This window comes from Primulina eburnea, chromosome 13 (assembly GCF_022965805.1).
Source record: "Primulina eburnea isolate SZY01 chromosome 13, ASM2296580v1, whole genome shotgun sequence".
NCBI classification, from domain to species: Eukaryota; Viridiplantae; Streptophyta; class Magnoliopsida; order Lamiales; family Gesneriaceae; genus Primulina; species Primulina eburnea.
This window is the reverse complement of record NC_133113.1, coordinates 26,103,414-26,117,596: the sequence shown is the minus strand read 5'-3', so window position 1 is coordinate 26,117,596 and position 14,183 is coordinate 26,103,414.

Here is a 14,183-nt window from a genome sequence, read left to right as displayed (position 1 = left end):
CATATTTTTCCAGTATTAATATAATTAATGGAGATTTCACGATTCCCATCAGTTTGTGGTTCTCACAGATCATGTTCATCATCATGTATTTCGGTCGGAATATCATTCTCTATTTTGTGACATCGTGTTTCTCTATGTTTTTTTCTTTTTCGAGAATTTTTATCCTTGGAACCGATTGGCCTTCCACGTTTCAAGCGTTTAATGATATCATGAGTGTCTTCAATTTGTTTCTTTCGAATTTCAATTCGAGCAGAGACATTTACAACATGTATATATGATTTAGTTACCCCTTTTGTGTCTGAAAATGCATCTGGTATTTGATTTACAATTATTTGTAAGTGCACAATTTTCTGTACATCCTTTTCACATTGTTTAGTTCTTGGATCCAGATGTAACAATGATGATGTATACCATGTAATTTCCTTTCGATATGTTTCTTTTCTCCCCATAACATTGAGAATATTTCATCATTAAAATGACAATAATCACAATGTGATGTAAACACGTCGCTTATTTGAGGCTCAAGATATCGAATGATTGATGGGCTATCATAACCAATATAAATTTCGATCTTTTTTTGAGGTCCCATTTTTGTTCGTTGAGCCAGTGTAATACACACGTATACCATACATCCAAAAATTCTCGGATGAGAAATGTCTGGTTCTTTACCAAAGGTAAGCTGTAATGGGGAGTATTTATTATATGTACTTGGTCTGATGCGAATTAATACAACAACATGTAAAATTGCATGTTCCTATATAGAAACAAAGAGCTTTGTTTTCATAATCATTGGTCTAGCAATCTGTTGTAGACGTTTAATCAATGATTCAACTAATCTCTTTTGTGTATGTACATGAGCAACTTGATACTCAACAGTGATTCCCATTGACATAAAATAATCATTGAAAGTCTAGAAAGTAAATTCACCAGCATTACCAAGTCTAATTTTCTTGATTGTATGATCGCAAAATTGATTCCGCAATTTTATTAATTGAGAAAGTAATCTTGCAAATTCCACATTCCGGGTTGATAATAAACATACATGTGACCATCTACTGGAAACATCTATTAATATCATAAAATATCTAAATGGTCCACATGGTGGATGAATTGACCCACAAATATCACCCTGAATACATTAAAAAAATATAGGTGATTAAGTTTAGATTTTAGTTGGTGATGGTCTTATAATAAGTTTTCCAAGAGAACATGTTTTGCATTGAAACTTATTATTTTGAAAGATATTCTGATCTTTTAGCCGATGACCATGTGTATTTTCTATAACTCTTCGTATCATTGTTGAATCACGATGTCATAATCGATCATGCCAATTGATTAATATTGAAGAATTATCAGCTACCATGTTTGATTCAATTGGACTTATATGTGTATAATGCAATCCAGTATGGAGCATTGATAGTTTTTCAACTACATAATTTGTTCCCTATTTATATGTGTGTAAGACACATATATTTCTCGTTTCCTTCATTATTGTCTGAGTATCATACCCATGAGAGTATATGTTATTAAAACTCAACAAATTTCTTTTCCATTGTGGTGAATATAAAGCATCATTTATCAGAAATTTTGTACCATTAGGTAACAAAAAATGTGATTTACCACAACCTTTAATCAAGTCTACAAGACCTGATATTGTATTCACCATTGTTTTTATTGGTTTTAGTTCCAAGAAATATCTTTTATCTCTGAGAATAGTGTGCGTTGTACCACTGTCAGATATATAAACTTCCATGTGATTGGTTCCTTGTTTAGCTTTGTTCTACTAGTTTCCATATTTGAACTTAACAAAACATGCAATTAAAAAATTACTGACAATATATATATAATTTATTGAAAAATACAAGACATATCATAATTATACAATAAAACATTGGCATATTAGCATATGAAAAATAAAATATTTTACATTTCAATTCCACCAATATATTGATCATTTTCAGAAAAATCATTCAGAAAATCTGTAGCATCAAAATGAGTTGAATCACACAAACAGCCACTGTGTTCAGTGAAGTTGGTCTCTTTTTCTTTTTCTTTTATTGATTCTTTATAGAGCTTACAAAGGTGCTCGGGGGCTCGACAAATACGAGACCAATGTCCTAGAGTACCGTATTTAAAACAAGAACTTTTAAATCGTTTTGAGTGATTTGCATTAATACTCATGTTCTCATAATGCATTTTCAGTGGGTCGTTCGTGACGCTCTTTTGAGATGAGTTATAGAAGTAACTATATCGATTAGTTTCAAAACCACGACCACGACCTCGATTTCGACCTCGATCAAACCTTGTCTTTGACTTTGATTTTGGTTTTTAGGTTTAAATTCATTTTTACTTACAACATTTACTTCTGGAAATGCTGTTGATCTAGTGGGTCGAGACTGATGATTTCTCATTAGCAGCTCGTTGTTCTTTTCCGCCAAAAGAAATGTAGTAGCCCGAATTCCAAATTGGGTAATTAACGGATTAATGGTGATTTAGAAGGTTTAATGTGTAATTTTGACCGTGGTCATGATCGGACGGACCGAAGATGGTTCGGTAGCACCGAAGAGTTCGGACGATCCGAAGTGGGTTCGGTGGGTCCGATCATGAGGTGTCAAGAGTTGATCGACACGTCAGTTTACATGCAAGTTCGGATGATCCGAAGTATAGGTTTGGTGGATCCGATCATGAGGTGTCAAGAGCCGATGGACACGTAGGAGTTCGGACGTTCCGAAGTGGGTTCGGTGGATCCGAACATAGCCTATAAATAGTGCTCGGATTTCCTCATTTTGCATTGCAAATTCTTGAGTTGTGTCTCATATTTGAGAGGTTTGGAAGGTTTCTAGGGTTAGTTATCGGTCGAGCGATAGCCAAGAGCTGCCAGGATTGGTAGCGTAGCGACGCCTGAGTTACGAGGCAATCGACATCAAAGGGCTGTCGACGGACGAAGGTAAACCCTAAACCTTTGGTAGTACTGGTTTTGCTAGTCGAGCATGGTAGTATTATTCATTGGGTATGCTTTGATGCGTAGGCTTGTTCTAGACCTGATTAGCGGTGTTGCGTAAGGCTAGGCTTGCTGTGATAGAGGTACGGAAGTACTATCCGAGATATCCTGGTCGAGTATACATTCTTATATGTGTTGCATGATTATGTGGTGCATTGATATATGTCATATGATGCATGCTATTATGTCACGTTTTATGATGCATGTTGCATTTCATGTTGAGCCGTATCTCCTTCGAGATAGCCTTTATTGTTGAGCTGTATCTCTTTCGAGATAAGCTATATCTTGTGGGGCCGCTCAGCCCTGTCTTGTCTTGTGGACGCATGGACACCGAGAGTACACAGTGGCCGACGGGTCCGGAGGGCTTCGGTGATCCGGGACATTTTAGGTCCACGTCTGTTCTTGTAGTGGATGCAGTGACCCAGAGGAGTACCGCGCGGCACTATCCACTTGGCGCCTCTAGACTGAGCATTTTGAGATCCTTTGTTACTCCTGTTTCTTGACTACCCTGGTATCATATCATAGCATGTGCATTTCATATAGGCTTGTATACTCATGCTTTTGTACTGGGCGTTCTTATCGCTCACGTCCTCGGTTTTGTTTATCTTGGACACCCCATTCCCACGGGGCAGGCCTCAGGTTGGATGGCTCAGGAAGAGCAGGAGGAGGACAGTGAGTAGCTGGTTGGTTTAGTTTTCAGTACTATTCTATTCGATATGGTTGTACCGAATATATTTATTTTTGAGTTGTTCTGATTTCGATTTGGGTTGTATAACTATTTGTCGTTAGCCATATTTCCGCTGTTATCTCTGATTATTATTAATTAAGTTAATTGCATGCTTAGTTCTTGATTAGTAGGTGATTCTGGAACGGGTCACTACATTTATGGTATCAGAGCATGCTTACGATTTTGGGATATAGATTTCTGTTTTGGGATTTTCGTTGACCATTTTACCATTTTCCTCATTCTTATAGCGATGGCTGACCACTTTGGTGATGAGAGTAGTCAGGGAAGTGTAGGTCGTTGGGGTGACCAGGACGATCGTAGGCGTCATCGTGAACATCGTCATCGTCGGGATGGTCCTAGGCGTTTTGATTTGCACGATTTGTTAAGCGTCATAAGTTACCGTATGTTTCCCTAGACGTCATTCTTTCTGTTTCTACTCCGATGGGTCATTCGGTGTTAGCAAAGCGTCTAGTGATGGGTTGTCCCTTAGATTTTGAGGGTAACGAGTTGACTGCGAATCTTATGATCCTAGAGATGGAAGATTTTGATTGTATTTTGGGTATAGACATTTTGACTACCTACCGAGCTACCGTGGATTGTTACCAGAAGCTTGTTCAGTTTCGTACGACTGAGAGCTCTAGTTGGTTTTTCTATGGTGAGGGAGCGCGACCTCCGATGCCGGTGGTATCTGCTCTGAAAGCCTGTCGTGCTTTAGAGGCGGGAGGGGAAGGCTACCTCATCTATGCGATTGAATCATCCACAGATAGTGTTGGTCTAGATGATCTTCCAGTGGTTTGTGAATTTCCTGATGTTTTCCCAGATGAGATTCCTGGTTTTCCTCCGGTTAGAGAGGTGGAATTTGGCATCGAGTTAATGCCAGAGACTGCACCGATTTCTCGTGTCCCCTATCGTCTTGCTCCGTCAGAGATGAGAGAATTGAAGCAGCAATTGCAGAATCTTCTTGATAAAGGTTATATTCGCCCGAGTGTTTCACCTTGGGGAGCTCCAGTCTTGTTTGTCAAGAAGAAAGATGGATCTATGCGATTGTGCATTGATTATCGCCAGCTGAATCGTGTGACGATCAAAAACAAGTATCCATTACCTCGTATCGATGATTTGTTCGATCAGCTTCAGGGTACCTCTGTTTACTCCAAGATTGACTTGCGATCGGGTTATCATCAGATGAGAGTTAGAGATGATGATATTTCCAAGACTGCATTTCGTACTCGATATGGGCATTACGAGTTTCTAGTTATGCCATTTGGATTGACGAATGCGCCAGCGGTGTTCATGGATCTGATGAATCGAGTCTTTCAGGATTTTTTAGATCAGTTTGTTGTGGTTTTCATCGACGATATCTTGATTTATTCTCACAGTGTGGAAGAGCATATCCAGCACTTGAGGATTGTGTTGCAGATTCTTCGCGAGAAGCAATTGTATGCTAAGCTGAGTAAGTGCGAGTTCTGGATTGATCGTGTAGTATTTCTTGGTCATGTGATTTCCAAGGAAGGAATTTCTGTGGATCCTAGCAAGATTGAGGCAGTGCTGAATTGGTCACGTCCGACGACGGTGGCTGAGATCCGTAGTTTCCTAGGTCTGGCAGGGTATTATCGTCGCTTCATTGTGAATTTCTCTCAGGTAGCTAGACCATTGACGCAACTTACTCGGAAGGATGTTCCATTTGAGTGGTCATCTGAGTGCGAAGATAGTTTCAGAGAGCTTCGTCGACTTCTGACTTCTGCACCTGTTTTGGCGTTACCGTCAGGATCTGATGGTTTCAGTGTTTACACCGATGCTTCTTTTCAAGGCTTAGGGTGTGTGTTGACGCAGAATGGTCATGTGATCGCTTATGCTTCCAGACAGTTGAAACCTCACGAGGAAAAGTATCCTATTCATGATCTAGAATTAGCTGCTATTGTGTTCGCGCTGAAAATCTGACGTCATTATTTGTACGGGGTTAAGTTTGAAATTTTTACTGATCATAAGAGTCTGAAGTATCTGTTCACTCAGGCTGAGTTGAACATGAGACAACGTCGTTGGATGGATCTACTTAAAGATTATGACTGCGAGATCAAGTACCATCCAGGTTCTGCGAATCTCACAGCCGATGCTCTTAGTCGCAAGGTGAGAGCCTCTGCACTTCAGACCAGTGCTATGATTAGTACTATCCAGGATTGTTGTTCATTGGGATTTAATTTCAAACATCGGAAAGGTATGGAGAGCATTCGTGTTGCTACCATTTTATCTGAGCCAGCTTTGTTCGCTCGGATTCGAGATGCACAGATGTCTGATCTCAAGACTCAGAGATTAGCCCGATTGGTTGGTGGAGATAGCAATTCCATTATCAGTCTAATGGTCTTCTGTGTTTGTCTAATCGGGTTGTGGTACCAAAGGATGATACTTTGAGGGAAGAGATCTTGGCTCAGGCTCATCGAAGCAAGTTGAGTGTCCATCCGGGAAGCAACAAGATGTATAAAGATTTGAGGACACGATTTTGGTGGAAAGGGATGAAGCGCAGCGTTTATCAGTTTGTTTCCAAGTGTCTTGTTTGTCAGCAGGTTAAGGCAGAGCACCGTCGACCGGGAGGATTATTGTTGAACTTACCTATTCCCGAATGGAAGTGGGAGCATATCGCGATGGATTTCATTACTCACTTACCATTGTCTTCGAGGAATAGTGATGCTATTTGGGTAGTGGTGGATCGACTCACCAAGTCTGCTCATTTTCTGCCATATAACCGTGATTTCACTTTCGATCGTATGGCTCGATTGTACATTCAAGAGATTGTACGTTTGCATGGGGTGCCAGTTAGTATTGTCAGTGACAGAGATCCTCGTTTTACCTCACGATTTTGGGGTAGTTTCCAGGCGGTATTGGGTACGTCCCTAAGTTTAAGTACAGCTTATCATCCAGAGACCGACGGTCAGACGGAGAGGACTATCCGTACACTTGAGGATATGATGCGAGCTTGTGTGATGGATTTCGGAACCGCTTGGCAGGATCATTTGCCTTTGGTTGAGTTCGCGTACAACAACAGCTATCATCGTAGTATTGGTATGGCACCATTTGAGGCGTTGTATGGGCGACGTTGTCGTACTCCATTATTTTGGGATGAAGTTGGGGAACGACATGTTGAGGGACCGGAGTTAGTCCAGCAGGCTATTGATAAGGTTGCAATAATCAAGAAACGGATTAAGATCGCTCAGGATCGACAGGCTACTTATGCGAACACCAAGCGGCGACCTCTTTATTTTCAGCCAGGTGAGAAAGTGTTTCTCCGAGTTTCGCCTTTTCGCAGGATTTTGAGATTTGGTCTCAAGGGTAAGCTGTCTCCGAGATTTATTGGTCCATTTGAAATATTGGAAAGCGTGGGAGATTTGACTTACAGACTTGCATTGCCGCCGTACCTATCAAGTATTCATGATGTATTCCACGTATCTTTGTTGAGACGATACGTAGCAGATGAGTCTCACATTTTGCATCCCTCTAAAGTTCAACTAAATTCAGATTTGTCTTACGTGGAACGACCAGTGCGGATCCTCGATCGCAAAGACAAGGTGTTGCGGAATAAGATCATTCCTCTTGTCTTAGTTCAGTGGCAGCGCAGAGGCACTGAAGAAGCCACTTGGGAGCTAGAGAGTCGTATGCGTTCGGAGCATCCAGAGCTCTTTTGAGTTATGCTTTGTATATATTTGTGTTTTCAGTTGTAATCGAAATATCAGTTGTATTCAACAACAATTGAGATGTAATAACGATGTTGTTATTTCGTTTTGTTCATCCTCTAAGCCTGATTTCGAGGACGAAATCTTTTAAGGGGGGGAGAATGTAGTAGCCCGAATTCCAAATTGGGTAATTAACGGATTAATGGTGATTTAGAAGGTTTAATGTGTAATTTTGACCGTGGTCATGATCGGACGGACCGAAGATGGTTCGGTAGCACCGAAGAGTTCGGACGATCCGAAGTGGGTTCGGTGGGTCCGATCATGAGGTGTCAAGAGTTGATCGACACGTCAGTTTACATGCAAGTTCGGATGATCCGAAGTGTAGGTTCGGTGGATCCGATCATGAGGTGTCAAGAGCCGATGGACACGTAGGAGTTCGGACGTTCCGAAGTGGGTTCGGTGGATCCGAACATAGCCTATAAATAGTGCTCGGATTTCCTCATTTTGCATTGCAAATTCTTGAGTTGTGTCTCATATTTGAGAGGTTTGGAAGGTTTCTAGGGTTAGTTATCGGTCGAACGATAGCCAAGAGCTGCCAGGATTGGTAGCGTAGCGACGCCTGAGTTACGAGGCAATCGACATCAAAGGGCTGTCGACGGACGAAGGTAAACCCTAAACCTTTGGTAGTACTGGTTTTGCTAGTCGAGCATGGTAGTATTATTCATTGGGTATGCTTTGATGCGTAGGCTTGTTCTAGACCTGATTAGCGGTGTTGCGTAAGGCTAGGCTTGCTGTGATAGAGGTACGGAAGTACTATCCGAGATATCCTGGTCGAGTATACATTCTTATATGTGTTGCATGATTATGTGGTGCATTGATATATGTCATATGATGCATGCTATTATGTCACGTTTTATGATGCATGTTGCATTTCATGTTGAGCCGTATCTCCTTCGAGATAGCCTTTATTGTTGAGCTGTATCTCTTCCGAGATAAGCTATATCTTGTGGGGCCGCTCAGCCCTGTCTTGTCTTGTGGACGCATGGACACCGAGAGTACACAGTGGCCGACGGGTCCGGAGGGCTTCGGTGATCCGGGACATTTTAGGTCCACGTCTGTTCTTGTAGTGGATGCAGTGACCCAGAGGAGTACCGCGCGGCACTATCCACTTGGCGCCTCTAGACTGAGCATTTTGAGATCCTTTGTTACTCCTGTTTCTTGACTACCCTGGTATCATATCATAGCATGTGCATTTCATATAGGCTTGTATACTCATGCTTTTGTACTGGGCGTTCTTATCGCTCACGTCCTCGGTTTTGTTTATCTTGGACACCCCATTCCCACGGGGCAGGCCTCAGGTTGGATGGCTCAGGAAGAGCAGGAGGAGGACAGTGAGTAGCTGGTTGGTTTAGTTTTCAGTACTATTCTATTCGATATGGTTGTACCGAATATATTTATTTTTGAGTTGTTCTGATTTCGATTTGGGTTGTATAACTATTTGTCGTTAGCCATATTTCCGCTGTTATCTCTGATTATTATTAATTAAGTTAATTGCATGCTTAGTTCTTGATTAGTAGGTGATTCTGGAACGGGTCACTACAAGAAAACTTGCGATAAGTTCAAAATATCTCGCAAATCCACACACTCTATATTGTTGTTGTAGAGTGATATTTGATTCGTGAAAAATGAAAAATATTTTTTCAAGCATTTACTATTCTGTAACCTCGTGTCAACAAAATTTAATTACGAGATTATTCGATACAACACTGAATTGTAATCACTGACTTACTTAAATATTGGAATCTTAACGTATTTCATTCATCATGGGTGGTCGGAAGTATAACTTTCCTTATATGTTCAAATCTTTCTTTTAATTCTTTCCATGAAGCCATGTGATCTTTTTCAATTAAATACTCACATTTTAATCCCACATCAAGATGTCGATGCAAAAATATTATAGCTTTTGCATTTTCTAGTGATGATGATATACCATTTTCTTTATGGTCTCACTTAGACTCAATGACTCAAGATGTGACACCCTGACCCGTAACAATAAAATAATACAGCGGAATTTAAAATTTTCTTTCAAATGGAAGGAGTTTCAAAATACATTTCATAAAAATGTTTTCAAAATAAATACATGATCATTCAAATGATATACAAAATACAAAATAATCATTTCTATGATCATGTCCCAAAATACTTGCAAAACAACATCCTTCCAATCTTCGTATGCATATGACCTCTAACCACAGTCAACGTCCTGGTCCGTCGCTCTTATCTGCATCACACGAAAATAACTGAAATGAGTATAAAAACTCAGCAAGTGGAACTCTTACATAGCAATGACAATATACTCTGAAAACATAGCTTTGAAATCATAAATACCATCAACACTGAAACATAAACTCTGAACATGAATATCATAGCAATAACATAGAAATGAGATGATATTTCTCTTTACTCTGGTTGGATTGATATCAATAGTATCTCTGACTGTGGTGCTCGTATCCCAAATCGATATAAACCGATAACTCTGAGGGATATAAGCCTATGGTCGTTGATCAACTAGTTGCATGCAATTCTCTGGCTATGTATTTATCAATCCAATAGAAACATTTAAACTCTCTCTTGGCTTTAACAATCACTTTGAAACTCTTTCTTTTCTCTTTTATTTCCTTTGAACAATAATGAGACATAAAATGCCTCCAATATACATATCAATGAAATCAATACATAAACATGAATCAAATGAAGGGAATAACACATTAAAACCTTTGAAACACAATACATATAACATCATGTGAGCACAAGGGATGAAATTCCACTTACAACCCAATAGAACACCTCAAACTTAGCTCTTGGTCACCACCTACAACAATAATCCATAAATAACACCAACATCAACTCTATAATCAAGAATCCATAACAATAAATCCATAAATCCACAAGAATAACAAACCCAAGTAAACTCTTAACTCAAAACCTTAAAAGAATCGCACCAAAAACTTACCTAAGCTTCCTAGCACCAAGGAGAACGTCGATCTCAACTCGAATCGCCAACAAGAAGCTTGGATTGAAGATAGGAAATGAAAGAAATGGAAGAAAACCCTATAAGGTAGAGAGAAAAGTCGAAATGAAGGGGAAGAAATGAGTAAAGTGATGGCCAACCACTCCAAAAAGCACTAAATATCTCGGCCATACCTCCACCGCGGGTGCGGTCACACAAGCGCCGCGGGTGCGCCAAGCCTTCGACCAAACACCATTTTCTGAACCACTGGGACCGCGGGTGCGGTCCTTACATGACCGCGGGTGCGCTCCTGCATTGGTCCTGCCACAGCGTACTCTGCGCACACCTTCTTCAAAGATCGCCTCAGAAACGCCTCTTCCCGTCCGAATTAGAAAAAGTGGTAAACTACAAAATTGTAGCTCTATGTCTTATCTTGACTCCCTCAAAATATCAGATCATTTGGAGGTCTGAGTAAAACGTTATGCTAAATCTCCCAACCTGTGTCACTGGAGGAACGTCGAATCACACGACACACTTCGGGACACTTTTGGCTTACCTTCCACAATGATTTGAACAAAACTCAAAATAAGAAAGTTATAGCCTTATGTCTTATCTAACCACTCCAATTGGCCTCACCTCATTTGGATCAATATACCATTTATCATGAATTTAATCGTAACGCCGCTACAATAACACTGCACATCATCTATAACCATCCATACTATAAATCATAACTCGAAACTCTTAACATCCAAACTATACTTAAACTTAACCAAGTAGTCAATAAACTTATGAAATATTAAACCGTACCGTACATCAGGCTCGGCTATTACACAAGATGCATTTCTACATCGAGAGTCTATGGCATATAATTTTTTCCAGTAATGTCGAGCGCAACAAATTCGAGTTTTGCCAAATTTAACATAGTGGTACAAGAAAAATAACAACACATTTTATTAGTTAAGTTCTAAATCTATTAACATGACAATAAAAAGTGACGGATAAATTATAAGTACAAGCATTATAAGTGAGAGAATTATTTATAGAATTTCTTTGGAAATAATCCAAAAATAAATACATCTTTACATACATCATCACACACTAATTTTCAATAATTTCAGCTATTATTTTCAACGTTCAATAATTTAAGCTCTTATGTTCAATAGCCTACTAATTTTACATAATCTCTTCGACAACTAATTTTAGATATTTTATGATTATTATAATTAAATGAGATAATTCTTTATTTCCTTGTTTTCATCTATTCCAATTTTTGCTCTTCAAGTTTTCAGTATACCAATTATATTCGTCATGTTTTTTTATTTTGACTCAATTATGTCGTAATTTCAATTTTACTCATGTATTTTTTTATTGACCTAAGTACGTAGCGTTGTTACACCTATCGAATCTCCCTAGAGGCATAAGCCTAGACTTAAGGTTACGGAATATTTTCGGTCTATATATATAGATTTGGTTTAATGATATATCATGCTTTCGTAAATAAAATAAATCTTATACCTTTTTTTTTTTTTTACCAAAATGCAACTGGGTGATGTCCACCATATTTTATAGACTGATCCTCATAGCTCAACCACACAGTCACAACTGATATTCTTGATGCATATTTCTTCCGCAACACCTAACAAATTTTTTTTCGTTTCCTACTTCAATGTATATAGTAATGAATTGATTTTGAATTTAATAGATGAGATGGGAAATTTTTTATAAATTTTATTCAGATATACTAAATATTATTATACAGTAACCTTTTGTAAAGGATGAGATAACTCGTTTATCTACTTATGGTAGTTGGAAATATAATAAAAAAACTAAAAATATTATAATGAGTTATCTGAAAGAAAATTGGAGAGGATGATCGATATCCCCAAATTCTTTCTACCTTCTTATTTTTAGAAGCCCTTCTCGAATTTCAAATTCGGACTTCAGACTTGTAGACAACCTTTTAATTTATTGCATGTTAGTTGATACCGACATCGTCTTGTAGTGGTTGGTTGGGTGGTCCAAATTTCGACTAACTAATGGTCCATTATTTCATTAATTAGTGGACATGTCTTTTTGTGGTGGCCTGTCACATGTCTTTGTTAAATTTGTTTGGGAATATTTTATTTTTTAGTGGTCCCCAAGGAAAAGGCGACTTGTGTGGCCATTCACCATTTAAACTTGTCTTTGCATTATGCTTTTGTGTCTGATCTTGGCCGAAATCCTTCCCAAATTTTGGCTCTTTCTGGTTTGAGAATTCTGGACAGATTTTTCTGATCATCTTCCAATGTGAGCTATATTGCAGAATTTTTGGAGAGTTTCTTTACTTTTGACAGCTTGTTGTTCCACAAAAGATTTCTTTATTTCAAATATTTCTTCTCCAAATCCTTTAGTTTTTCATGTTATTATATTTAATAGGAAAGATCCGTTAACTGAATTTTGATAGAAATTAAACAGAAACTTGATTTTGTCCATCTATATGAGACACCCTCATCACCCACGCTCTTTTTGTAGAGATGTCATTTTCAATAAGTGAAACAACAAAAGGTATTTCATTTATTGGAAGATCCTTGATGCATTTTTGGATATTTATATGTGGTCTCCTGAGCTTGATGAAACAGAAAGCCTCGTGTGAGCTTTTGTCAGTCGGTTCCGGTGTTGGACTGAAGAAGTATAGTTCCAGAATGTCTCATCTAGACAAATAATCATTATTTGCCCATATTTCACGAAAAAATTTTGAAACCATTTTTTAGTGCGAATATTTATGGGAAACTGGGTGTTGTGGTATAGACTGAGACCAGAGCTCAAAACTCATACTATGTCTTGACTTCCTTAAGATAAACATTAGGTTTCATCTATATCCTTGGAAACTTTCCTGCTATGCCAAACCGAGCTGTAGCTGGGTTAATTCATATTCTGGTTTTTAATTTCTCGTCGTTCTACTGATATACCTGAAATGGAGAAATTACAAATTCATCAACCTTAGATTTTTCATTGTCTATTTGAGGTATAATGTTGATCTCTCCCTTTTTAATTCCCGAGATGAGGGGTTGACCTGAAGGCTCGAGATAAGGATCCTAAACTTCAACTTTCTCTTGGGTCGACTCATCTAAGGATTATCCCGACTTAGTTTGTGTTAGAGTTACTTCAATCTCTTGCTCTAGATATAGAGCAATACACTCGAAAACTCTCATTTTTAAAAGCTAGTGGTTTCTTAATAGGTTTGAAAATATATTTTTGTAGTACAGAACATAACTGAGTATAAGAATGTAAAAAACGTGTATTCGATCATAGATAGTGTTATTATCAACTTGTTGTACACTACCCTCAACTTCTGCATATAAAGCAAACTTGTTGACCTCGTTTCGAACCATTTCAAGGTTTTCCCTAAAGTGTCTCTACATTTTCACGATGACATAGATATCAACATTGTTCATATATTGTTAGGAAATCTGCAATAATATTTTAATGAGTTTTAATAATAACAATATGAAAATATAATTTTTACATAAAGCTTGACATCTTAATAATTTTGTTTATTGGTTTAGAATCAATTCTATATTTCATGAAAACTTTTACTCGTGTATTATCAATTTTCAATGTAAATTGTTTATCAAACAAAAATAGTGTCCATTTAACAAAAACTATTTTTAGTGCATAGAATTACTTTTCATTGATGTGTATCTTATAGCTTCTGTATATAAGAATAATCTAATACAATATCCACATGGCAGTTCTCCTCCTAGGGTGAGCTTTATAAGAAATTTTGCCTGATGTGTGTCA